Below are 11,895 nucleotides of genomic sequence, written 5' to 3' on the forward strand. Positions count from 1 at the left end.
TGTGTCCTTCAGCAGAAAGATGAGTTGAGAAAGCTGAAAAACAATATCAGAGTCATCAGAGCTATTCACATGAGGTGGATGCAGGTTGGTGTGTGAACGGGGAGCCCAGCCACTCGGCCATGTAGGGAATGGGTGGGGCTCTCAATCCTCAGCATGGCCACTTCTGTCCAGCCTGAGACAGGAGCAGAGAGTTGGAGGCAGGATGGATGCAGGCACAGCCAGACACCTCTGCTGGAGCTCATTTCACAGCCAGTGCCCTGCTGTCTGTCTTGGTCCAGCTCCTGGGCCCAGTCATCTAAGGTTACTCCTGAGGTTTATGGATGGCTGGGATTTCTCTCTCTTCCAGGGCTTCCTATCTGTTTCTGCACTCAGGACTGAGGACTCAGGACTGGGGACTGAGGTAGGTTTTTGTTGTTGTTGTTGTTGTTGTTGTTTTATGACTTAAGGACTTGGAAAATTTTTCTGCAGGATTTCTCAAACTGAGAAAGAAAATGCAATTTCTGTTATTTTCTAGAGAGTTTTTTAGAGACTAAGGTCTCTGCTAAGGCCTTCATCGGAGTCGGTGAGCTGTAGTAGCTGCAGGCTCTGGCTCCTCCACTGGCTGCTGATAGTCCCTGAGAGTCTGGCTCATCCCCTTGCATTCCATCAAGGTGAAAACTAGGGCAGAGAGCAAATGGCCAGCCTCAGCCTCAGGAACTCTCTGAAGTTCCCAGTTCTCTAGTGTCACTGTCATATTTGTGGAATTTCTAAGATGTCTCTCTTGGGAGAAAAATGCAGGAAGAAATGAGAATCAAATATTTAGTGGTCATGGGAGCTAGTTACAAATATTCTTGATTTTCTTCTGGGCACATAAAAGGGCCAACTTTGAGCACCCTCTTTGGCATTAGACAAGGTTTTGGTCAATGACATGGGAGCAGAACATCACATATCACTTCTGGTCCATAGACTTAAGGCTGCTGTGTGATTCACTGGGCCCCTTTCCCTGCTTCTGTGATGTGGAAGCACCTGGAGGGATGCAGCCTCTCTCACCCTAGGAGATGAAAACTGGGTCATCCCGGGTCCTTTAGTTCCTATAATGAACAGAAACCATCACCTCACAGCGACACATGGTGGACACACAATGTGAGGAAGAAACAAATCTTTGTTATTTGAACCTCTTAAGAGATTGTCCTCACAGCACAGCCTAACTTGTCCTCACTGAAACAGCAAAATACCAGGTGTAAATATCATGGGTCTTTCTTGCCATGTCGAGTTCCTCCTCACCGAGGAGTGAGTGAGCAATACTATCTAAGCCAGTTGTGGAATTGCTTCCACCTCCTTGTGCTAGTTACCTTCCCTTTCCTGTCTCACCCCCTTGTTCACTTACCAAGGTTTCCAGAGATCATCTTCCAAACACACTTATTGCACCCAAACCTTTATCTCAGAGTCTGTTTCTGGGGGAATTCAAGCTACGACATGCATCCTAATAGTTATGATATCTGTCCAACTAAATTGTCCATCCCCCATCTAGTTCTGAAGTCAGGGTGAGCTGGAGTGAGTTGCTCTTGCTCACAGTCATATCCTAATACCCAATGTACTGCCTGGCTCATGATGCCCGCCAATAAATATTTTCTTAATGAAGACACAGTATAGTCTATGCAGGAGTTTAACCATCTGGCAGGGAAGACAGACATGGGAAGCTTAATGACAACTCAAGAAATAGGGGGAACAATTGAGGCATATCCAAAAGTAACACAGAAAAGGGAGTGATTCATTGTATGTAAGGTACAGATGGAATCAAAACAGGTGACCTCTTGTTTTAAATGACTGAATAGACCAGATGGGAAGGCAGGAAAGATGTTCAAGCAAAAAAACAAAGGCAAAGACTAAGTATGGTGAACACAAAGATGTACCACTCAATCTCCCTTCAGAGAAAGACCTACTGCCCATAAGGAACTGTGGTCATCAGGCAGCCCACAGCTGTCAGCTTTTTCATGGTCTGCCTCAGAGGTAGAGAGCCATCCTGCCAATATCAGACCACTCCAAGGGGGGGGGGGGGGTTTGCATCTGTGGTTGAGTGAGACAGAGGAAGCCACAGCTTTGCCAGTTCTGCATCCCATTCAAGTTCTTCATCTTTCCAATCCTCCTTCTTCCCTCTTCCCTTCACAGGTGTTGATCCCTAATTAGGGTTGCCAGGTTAGCAAATAAAAATACAATGTCCAGTTAAATTTGAATTTCAGGTAAACAATGTATTTTTGTATGTAAGCATATTTCAAATATTGAGTGGGACACATTTATACTAAAATAATTATTCTTTGTTTATCAGAAACTCAATTTAACTGGGCACCCTATATTTTATCTGACAAACTTATCCCTTTCACCCCAAACTCCATCTCAGCATCAGCTCTGGAGAACCCAACCTGTAACACTAAGCAGAAAAGGATATGGGAATTGTAGGCACTTCCTGCTGCTGGAGCATGAAAGCAACTCCCTTTTCAGCGTTGGAGGTACTTGTCAGAAGCTCGAGCTGAAGAGGATCGGTCTTAAAGACTTTCATCCTAAAAAATATGACTTATATCCTAAGGACAATGATGGAGCCAACGGAAGGCTGAAAGCAGGGAACAAGATGGTTGAGTTTGCATTTCAGAGAGACCCCCCCTGCCCCCCGCCCTTGAGAATGTGTGTGAGGATGGCCTGGAGGCTGCGATGACAGAGGAGTCAGACCAATAAGAATGTCTGATTTCTCCAAAGAAGACACATGAAAAGATGCTCAACATTACTCATCATCAGGGAAATGCAAATCAAAACCACAATGAGATATTATCTCACACCTATTAGAGTGGCTAAAATAAAAAATTCAAGAAACAGCAAGTATTGGGGTGCCTGGGTGGCTGAGTCGGTTAAACATCTGCCTTCGGTTCAGATCATGATCCCAGCTTACAAACCAGGCTTCATGGGAGCTACAGTCCCAGGGCAGCAAGAGACAGAGAAAGTGAAGGGAGCAGGGAAGGAGAAAGGCAGAGGCCAAGCGGTGCTTTGCAGAGTGGATCAGGAATGTCTGGTGGCTGAGTCACAAAGAGCAACTTCTGGTCTGAGTAGGTGGAGCCACTTGGTCTCAGAATGGCCTTTGAAGACAGGAAGGGAGAAGGATTTATGGTGTGGAGCTTCTCTACCTCTTTTGTTTCACTGGTCAACTTCTGTTCTGTGGAGAGTTAACTGCCCTCTCTCCTCTGGGTTATGTTGCCCGATTCCTCCAGGAAGCCACTGGGAAACCAAGTTCTGGATTTTGTGGTACAGCTTGAGTCCCTGAGCCCATCGGAGTCCAGAGATGGTAATTGCAGCAGAACCTCAGGGTGTCTGAGTGGTCCAAACTTGGGCAACAGGGCAAATCTTCCATGGTGGTGCAACAGAGGCCATGCCAAAGCCTAGCCCTGGGAAGACTGAAAACCATCAGTTTTAGGAGAGAAGATGAAGGCAGATGTGCCTGGGTTGGGGGTGGTTTCCACTGAGAAAGTGATCGAGGACTGGGGTGGAGGGAACAGGTGAGACTTGCCAGCCCCCAAATTCACCAGTTGCAACCAATTTGATGACCAGGACAATAAGCTCTGCTCTGAGCCATCTGGGGGGACCACCAGGGGCTGTTCCATAGGCTTAGAGTGTGGATTTCCAGGCTGTGTGAAAGATGTGATCCTGTGGGTCATCGGCATATAAGGGGTTAAGGGCACAGGTGTGGGTGTGGTGGCCTGTCAAATGGTAAAGAGGAGATAGTAATGCAGTAAGAAGCACAGCTTCCCACAGAGCCAGAAGGCACTGACATTCAAGGTGGGTGAGACTCAGTGAATACAATGAGGGATGCTCAGCAAGACACCCCTACTCCCCAAAAAAGAGAGACACCAGGCTGTGGAATTCAGGCCTGCAAGAGCAGATGGTCCACAGGGGGAAGACATCAGAAAGGTCAGATGAGACGGAGAAATTCCCACGAGGCCTGGCACTTAGAAGATGCTTAGTGACCTTTATCAGCATAATCGATTCAAAGAATGTATTTGGTATATTCAAACTACTATTTCCCATCAATAATTAAAAATAGGAGATATGGGTTGCAACTGAAGCCACGGCTACTGAAGTTCAAGGAATCACATCCCCTGCCCCTCATTTCAGACATGCTGTCAGTTTAATAAAGAAGCAGCAATGATTTTAAGACAGAAAAATCTCTCAGTCTTGCATAACGCAAAGAACGCTGCTATATCCTTTGCATTTAGTGTCTCTGACAGTGTTAGGAGATTTAAAGAGTGTCCTAATTTTTCAGAAATGGAACCAAGAAAAACAAAGGCAGACAAGTTCCTGGGCTCCTTGAAAAGCCCTATGAAACATTATCTAAAACCCATCCCCTCTGCAGAGCTGTCTCCACAGACAAGTTCATCTGTTTCTAGAACTTTATTTTTATCATACTCATAGGTATAAAAAATTAAGGCCTGCTAGAATTGAGATAAAATTCTTTACCCTGTCACACATCTGTGGGAGCATTTCCAAACATAGAGCAGGTTTTCCACTTGCTTCAAGAGTGGAGCGTTCTGGAGGAAAGAAACAAGTGCAGTTGGAGTGAAATTCAGGGAGACAAACATGGCCCCGACCTCAGGAAGGGGGCACACGGGGCAGCATCATGGGCTGCATAACAGTTCCTAGTGGGGTTTTGGATCCTAGCATGTGATTGCCATTTCTCAATATCATGTCTTATATGTGGATCCTGCTTGGGGACCTATGCTGATGTTTGATTACTTATATTTTACTCTCTGTAAATAAAAGTTTCTGATTTAAAATCTTTACAAAAAGGTAAACCGACTGGGTGGCTGAGTCAGTTAAGCATCTGACTCCTGATTTCAGCTCAGGTCATGACCTCAGGGTGGTGAGATCAGGCTCTGAGCTCAGCGGGGATTCCACTTGGGATTCTCTCTCTCTCCCTCTGCCCCTCCCCCCACTCAGGCTCTCTAAATTATATAAATACTTACATGCATACATAAAATCTTCTTTAAAAATAAAATAAAATCTTTACAGGAACAATGACTCACAGATCCCAATGTATAGGAAAGCTAAATCTTTCACCTCAGCCAATTCCTAGGTTTTTATAGTAAACGTCCAGATGGACCCAAACTCTGTTCACACCAGGATTCAGGAATTTATAAGCATCTTTGGTGCACTAGGGCACTACTGGGGGCTGTTAACATGAGATCCCAGGAAAACAAATTTGCTTCAGGGTTATTCTGATTGTCCATCCCTCTGCTCTTCTCCAGTTTGTCCACAATGACTTATTTCCAAGTCCTGGGGTAAGGGAGGCTGTATTAAAATCGAGAAACGACATGGAGAGGGTGAGGCCTCAGCAACACATCTCTCCATGACAAGGACAAAGAACCTCTGATATGAGCGAAGCCCTCAGACCCTGGGACCTGGCCTTGCTTTGAAACAAGCCAGCACCGACAGCACTGAATAGCATCATCAGACGTAATAGGCATAGCTGCACTCAGGGTGCCAATGGCACAGGCAAATCTACCACCACTCGCTGGAGCTTTTGCAGACTTTACATGATAGATATTCTGAGGAGGACGTAGCAGGGGGAAAAAAGGCACACTCAAAGTAGTTATTGAAGAGTTTAATATACGCACTGCTGGCAAATATGAGAACAGAAGGTAGAAAAATACGCAAGTTTCTAAATCCAGACAACGCATTGGGTCTAATAACAGTGGGGATCCATCACTCTCTTAGGCCTGAAGAAACAAAGGGACAGACCCGGCTGACTGTCTATATTGCCCTCTGTGTTAGTTGTCTAGGGCAGGGTAATAAACTACTGCAAAACTCAGCATCTTAAAATAACAATTATTTTATTATTAAGTGTTAATTGTTGTTAGTACAATTGTTTTCTCACATAATTTCTGAGGGTCAGAAATTTGAGAGTAGCTTTCCTGAGTCATTCTAGCTCAAAGTCTCTCAAGAGGATCCAGTAAGATATTGACTGGGGCTACAGTATCTGAAGGTTTGACTGGGGCTGGGGTGTCTGCTTCCAAGATAGCACATTCACATGGCTATTGGCTGGAGACTTAGCTCCTCACTGTCTGTTGGATAGAAAGCTCTTTTTTGTGCCATGTGAGCCTCCCTGTAGGGCTACATGAGTGTCTTCACAACATGGCAGCTGGCTTTCCCCCTGCATGAGTGAGTCAAGAGACAGAAAGAGGAAGGTGGAAACAAAGTTTTTTATGACCTACCCTTGAAAGTAACAGCTCCATTTATATATGCCTTATATTATTTGTTAGACGTGAGTCACTAAGTCCAGCCACACCCAGGAGGAATGAAAATAAGGTCTACCTCTTGTAGAGAGGAATATTGAAGAATTTGTAGACATACTTTAAAATGATCACATTCCAAATTTTTGAAAACTATATAGGTTGATTTGAAATTGTTCACCAATGTAGATTTTTTTACTTTTTTATTGTTATGTTAATCCCCATACATTACATCATTAGTTTTAGATGTACTGTTCCATGATTCGTTGTTTGTGCATAACACTCAGTGCTCCATGTAGAACGTGCCCTCCTCAATACCCATCACCAGGCTAACCCATCCTCCCACCACCCTCCCCTCTAGAACCCTCAGTTTGTTTTTCAGAGTCCATCGTTTGTCATGGTTCATCTCCCCCTCCGATTTCCCCCCCTTCATTCTTCCCCTCCTGCTATCTTCTTCTTTTTTTTTTTTTTAACATATATTGCATTATTTGTTTCAGAGGTACAGATCTGAGATTCAACAGTCTTGCACAATTCACAGCGCTTACCAGAGCAAATACCCTGCCCAGTGTCTATCACCCAGTCACCCCATCCCTCCCACCCCACCCCCCACTCCAGCAACCCTCAGTTTGTTTCCTGAGATTAAGAATTCCTCATATCAGTGAGGTCATATGATACATGTCTTTCTCTGATTGACTTATTTCGCTCAGCATAATATCCTCCAGTTCCAACCACGTCGTTGCAAATGGCAAGATCTCCTTCCTTTTGATGGCTGCATAATATTCCATTGTATATATAGACCACATCTTCTTTATCCATTCATCTGTCGATGGACATCTTGGCTCTTTCCACAGTTTGACTATTGTGGACATTGCTGCTATAAACATCGGGGTGCACGTACCCTTTCGGATCACTAAATTTGTATCTTTGGGGTAAATACCCAGTAGTGCAATTGCTGGATTGTATGGTAGCTCTATTTTCAACTTTTGGAGGAACCTCCATACTGTTTTCCAGAGTGGCTGCACCAGCTTGCATTCCCACCAACAGTGTAGGAGGGTTCCGCTTTCTCCACATCCCCGCCAACATCTGTCATTTCCTGACTTGTTAACTTTAGCCATTCTGACTGGTGTGAGGTGGTATCTCATTGAGGTTTTGATTTGGATTTCCCTGATGCTGAGCGATATTGAGAACTTTTTCATGTGTCTGTTGGCCATTTGGATGTCTTCTTTGGAAAAATGTCTGTTCATGTCTTCTGTCCATTTCTTGATTGGATTCTTTGTTCTTTGGGTGTTGAGTTTGATAAGTTCTTTATAGGTTTTGGACACTAGCCCTTTATCTGATATGTCATTTGCAAATATCTTCTCCCATTCTGTCAGTTGTCTTTTGGTTTTGTTGACTGTTTCTTTTGCTGTGCAAAAGCTTTTTATCTTGATGAAGTCCCAATATTCATTTTGGCCCTTGCTTCCCTTGCCTTTGGCAATGTTTCTAGGAAGAAGTTGCTGCAGCTGAGGTCGAAGAGGTTGCGGCCTGTGTTCTCCTTTAGGATTTTGATGGACTCCTGTCTCACATTGAGGTCTTTCAACCATTTGGAGTCTATTTTTGTGTGTGGTGTAAGGAAATGGTCCAGTTTCATTCTTCTGCATGTGGCTATCCAATTTTCCCAACACCATTTGTTGAAGAGATTGTCTTTTTTCCGTTGGACATTCTTTCCTGCTTTGTCAAAGATGAATTGACCATAGAGTTGAGGGTCCATTTCTGGGCTCTCTATTCTGTTCCATTGATCTATGTGTCTGTTTTTGTGCCAGTACCATACTGTCTTGATGATCACAGCTTTGTAATAGAGCTGGAAGTCCGGAATTGTGATGCCACCAGCTTTGCTTTTCTTTTTCAACATTCCTCTGGCTATGCGGGGTCTTTTCTGGTTCCATACAAATTTTAGGATTATTTGTTCCATTTCTTTGAAAAAAGTGGATGGTATTTTGATGGGGATTGCATTGAATGTGTAGATTGCTCTAGGTAGCATTGACATCTTCACAGTATTTGTTCTTCCAATCCACGAGCATGGAACGTTTTTCCATTTCTTTGTGTCTTCCTCAATTTCTTTCATGAGTATTTTATAGTTTTCTGAGTACAGATCCTTTGCCCCTTTGGTTAGATTTATTCCTAGGTATCTTATGGTTTTGGGTGCAATTGTAAATGGGATCGACTCCTTAATTTCTCTTTCTTCTGTCTTGTTGTTGGTGTATTGGAATGCCACTGACTTCTGTGCATTGATTTTATATCCTGCCACTTTACTGAATTCCTGTATGAGTTCTAGCAGTTTTGAGGTAGAGTCTTTGGGGTTTTCCACATAAAGTATCATATCATCTACAAAGAGGGAGAGTTTGACTTCTTCTTTGCCAATTTGGATGTCTTTGATTTCTTTTTGTTGTCTGATTGCTGTGGCTAGGACTTCTAATACTATGTTGAATAGCAGTGGTGATAGTGGACATCCCTGCCGCGTTCCTGACCTTAGGGGGAAAGCTCTCAGTTTTTCCCCATTGAGAATGATATTCGCTGTAGGTTTTTCATAGATGGCTTTTATGATATTGAGGTATGTACCCTCTATGCCTATACTCTGAAGAGTTTTGATCAAGGAAGGATGCTGCACTTTGTCAAATGCTTTTTCTGCATCTATTGAGAGGATTGTATGATTCTTTTTCTTTCTTTTGTTAATGTATTGTATCACGTTGATTGATTTGTGGATGTTGAACCAACCATACAGCTCAGGGATAAATCCCACTTGGTCATGGTGAATAATCCTTTTAATGTACTGTTGGATCCTATTGGCTAGTATTTTGGTGAGAATTTTTGCATCCATGTTCATCAGGGATATTGGTCTGTAATTCTCCTTTTTGATGGGGTCTTTGTCTGGTTTTGGGATCAACATAATGGTGGCCTCATAAAATGAGTTTGGAAGTTTTCCTTCCATTTCTATTTTTTGGAACAGTTTCAGAAGAATAGGTATTAATTCTTCTTCAAATGTTTGGTAGAATTTCCCTGGGAAGCCATCTGGCCCTGGGCTTTTGTTTCTTGGGAGATTTTTGATGACTGCTTCAATTTCCTTAGTGGTTATAGGTCTGTTCAGGTTTTCTATTTCTTCCTGGTTCAGTTTTGGTAGTTGATACATCTCTAGGAATGCATCCATTTCTTCCAGGTTATCTAATTTGCTGGCATAGAGTTGTTCATAATATGTTCTTATAATTGTTTGTATTTCTTTGGTGTTGGTTGTGATCTCTCCTCTTTCATTCATGATTTTGTTGATTTGGGTCATTTCTCTTTTCTTTTTGATAAGACTGGCCAGGGGTTTATCAATCTTGTTAATTCTTTCAAAGAACCAGCTCCTAGTTTCGTTGATCTGTTCTACTGTTCTTTTGGTTTCTATTTCATTGATTTCCGCTTTGATCTTTATAATTTCTCTTCTCCTGCTGGGTTCAGGCTTTATTTGCTGTTCTTTCTCCAGCTCCTTTAGGGGTAGGGTTAGGTTGTGTATTTGAGACCTTTCTTGTTTCTTGGGAAAGGCTTGTATTGCTATATACTTTCCTCTTAGGACTGCCTTTGCTGCATCCCAAAGATTTTGAATAGTTGTGTTTTTATTTTCATTGGTTTCCATGAATTTTTTTAATTCTTCTTTAATTTCCTGGTTGACCCATTCATTCTTTAGTAGGATGCTCTTTAGCCTCCATGTATTTGAGTTCTCTCCGACTTTCCTCTTGTGATTGAGTTTTAGTTTCAAAGCATTGTGGTCTGAAAATAGGCAGGGAATGATCCCAATCTTTTGGTACCAGTTGAGACCTGATTTATGACCTAGGATGTGATCGATTCTGGAGAATGTTCTATGGGTACTGGAGAAGAATGTGTATTCCATTGCTTTGGGATGGAATGTTCTGAATATGTCTGTGAAGTCCATTTGGTCCAGTGTGTCATTTAAAGTCTTTATTTCCTTGTTGATCTTTTGCTTAGACAATCTGTCCATTTCAGTGAGGGGGGTGTTAAAGTCCCCCACTATTATTGTATTGTTGTCGATGTGTTTCTTTGCTTTTGTTATTAATTGCCTTATATAATTGGCTGCTCCCATGTTAGGGGCATAGATATCTACAACTGTTAGATCTTCTTGTTGGATAGACCCTTTAAGTAGGATAGAGTGTCCTTCCTCATCTCTTATTACAGTCTTTGGTTTAAAATCTAATTTATCTGATATAAAGATTGCCACCCCCCCTTTCTTTTGGTGTCCATTAGCATGGTAAATGGTTTTCCACCCCCTCACTTTCAATCTGGGGGTGTCTTTGGGTCTAAAATGAGTCTCTTGCAGACAGCATATCAATGGGTCTTGTTTTTTAATCCAATCTGATAGCCTGTGTCTTTTGATTGGGGCATTTAGCCCATTTACATTCAGGGTAACTATTGAATGATATGAATTTAGTGCCACTGTATTGCCTGTAAGGTGACTGTTACTGTATATTGTCTGTGTTCCTTTCTGGTCTATGTTGCTTTCAGGCTCTCTCTTTGCTTAGAGGACCCCTTTCAAGATTTCTTGTAGAGCTGGTTTCGTGTTTGCGAATTCCTTTAGTTTTTGTTTGTCCTGGAAGCTTTTTCGCTCTCCTTCTATTTTCAATGACAGCCTGGCTGGATATAGTATTCTTGGCTGCATATTTTTCTCATTTAGTGCTCTGAATATCTCATGCCAGTCCTTTCTGGCCTGCCAGGTCTCTGTGGATAGGTCTGTGGCCAATCTAATGTTTCTACCATTGTAGGTTACATATCTCTTCTCCCGAGCTGCTTTCAGGATTTTCTCTTTGTCTCTGAGACTCGTAAGTTTTACTATTAGATGTCGGGGTGTTGACCTATATTTATTGATTTTGAGAGGGGTTCTCTGTGCCTCCTGGATTTTTTTTTTTTTTAAAGATTTTATTTTTCAACAGAGAGAGACAGCTAGAGAGGGAACACAAGCAGGGGGAGTGGGAGAGGGAGAAGCAGGCTTCCCGCTGAGCAGGGAGCCCGATGCGGGACTTGATCCCAGGACCCCGGGTTCATGACCTGAGACGAAGGCAGACGCTCAACGACTGAGCCACCCAGGCGCCCCGTGTGCCTCCTGGATTTTGATATCGGTTTCCTTCCCCAAATTAGGGAAGTTCTCTGCTATAATTTGCTCCATTATACCTTCTGTCCCTCTCGCTCTTTCTTCTTCTGGGATCCCAATTATTCTAATGTTGTTTCATCTTATGGTATCGCTAAACTCTCGAATTCTGCCCTCGTGATCCAGTAGTTGTTTATCTCTTTTTCTCAGCTTCTTTATTTTCCATTATTTGGTCTTCTATATTACTGATTCTCTCTTTTGCCTCATTTATCCTAGCAGTTAGCGCCCCCATATTTGATTGCACCTCATTAATAGCCTTTTTGATTTCGACTTGGTTAGATTTTAGTTCTTTTATTTCTCCAGAAAGGGTTTCTCTAATAACTTCCATGCTTTTTTCAAGCCCAGCTAGTATCTTTAAAGTGATGATTCTGAACTCTAGTTCTGACATCGTACTAATGTCCATATTGAGTAGGTCCCTGGCAGTTGGTACTACCTCTTCTTCTTTTTGTTGAGGTGATTTTTTCTGTCTTG

This window comes from Halichoerus grypus, chromosome 10 (assembly GCF_964656455.1).
Source record: "Halichoerus grypus chromosome 10, mHalGry1.hap1.1, whole genome shotgun sequence".
Taxonomy (NCBI): Eukaryota; Metazoa; Chordata; class Mammalia; order Carnivora; family Phocidae; genus Halichoerus; species Halichoerus grypus.